At 43.7% G+C, this 1,208-nt stretch overlaps 1 long non-coding RNA gene across 1 annotated transcript; it reads left to right on the top strand.

The window, feature by feature from the left end:
• Positions 1 to 792: 792 nt before the first annotated feature.
• LOC116101166 lies at positions 793 to 1,167 on the top strand. The gene is made up of 2 exons (XR_004122818.1): positions 793 to 892; positions 1,013 to 1,167. It is a non-coding gene; the product is annotated as an uncharacterized LOC116101166 (long non-coding RNA).
• The last annotated feature ends 41 nt before the right edge of the window (positions 1,168 to 1,208 follow it).

A 1,208-nucleotide genomic window follows, 5' to 3' on the forward strand; every position in this document is an offset into this window, starting at 1 on the left:
CATTGTGTGAAATTTAGCTCACCTAATGTTTTCAGAACGCTCAGTTTGTAGGGGTATTCCAAGCGTCTTTGTAAACTAGCTTATTTCTTCTTCAATATATTCTCATGTTTTTCCTTAAAGGAAATAAAGGAAAGGCAGGAGACACATTAACAGTTCCTGGGATTCAAACCATGTCTTCTGACCTCCACACATGCATGTCACTCACCACACACACAATAATAAACAAACAAACAACCCACAATGTTATCCTGACTTCAGCAATCCTTTACTGAAATGTCATTCCTTTCCCTCCTTCTCAGACGGAAGCTGCTTGTGTGTGTGTGTGTGTGTGTGTGTGTGTGTGTGTGTGTGTGTGTGTGCGTGCGCGCGCGCGCGCGCGCGTGCGCGCTGAGGGCATCACCGAGACACTAAGAGACTGGTGTTTAGCACAGCTCTATTTGTTGTGTGACCTTGGGTATCGTTTTTATCACTTGTAAAATTGGACAGTGAAGTGTGTGGATTATTTGGTGATGCGGTTGGGCTCTTGATGCCGACTCTTGAAAGGACTATGTAGCCTTGGTGAAGCCATGTAACCTCGGGGAGTTTGGGTCTTTGTCTCTGAAAAGAGAATTTCTGTTCTGGCTCCATAGGTGGTTGAGAAGAAGAAAGGGCACTTGTGACAGATGTGGGACACAGTAATAATGACGAATGCTGTCTGTAAACCATCATCTTCTTAGAAGAGTCCTAGTCTAGAGGAACTAGGAAAAAGAGTACACCTACCCAGGAAGATCCTAGTGGATCTCCAAGGACAGGCTGGTGACTAGATCGTCATCCACAGGCATGAGAATGAATCTCGGGCCAGTCCAGACTCCAGCAATCTGCACAACCTCAGTAATGAAACCCTCGCAATACGGTACGATTTAGAAGTATCCCCACATTCAGTTTTGGCTCCATCGGGCAGGGTACACATTAACAGTTCCTGAGATTCAAACCATGCTTTCTGTTTTATCTTCTTCCTTCTGTTCTTCCCTAGGATTTGTACCCTGTATGAAGCAGGCTCTTATTGCTAACAACAACAACATCAACAACAACAACAACAACAAAAAAGATGGCAAAGTCAATGGTCCAATAGATTTCTTTTCTAGTTATAAACTAATACCTATTCAATATGGCAAATAAAAGAATAATCCAGGCTGGGTGGTGGCTGCTCACTCTTTTAATCACAGCAC

This window comes from Mastomys coucha, unplaced genomic scaffold (assembly GCF_008632895.1).
Source record: "Mastomys coucha isolate ucsf_1 unplaced genomic scaffold, UCSF_Mcou_1 pScaffold21, whole genome shotgun sequence".
NCBI lineage: Eukaryota > Metazoa > Chordata > Mammalia > Rodentia > Muridae > Mastomys > Mastomys coucha.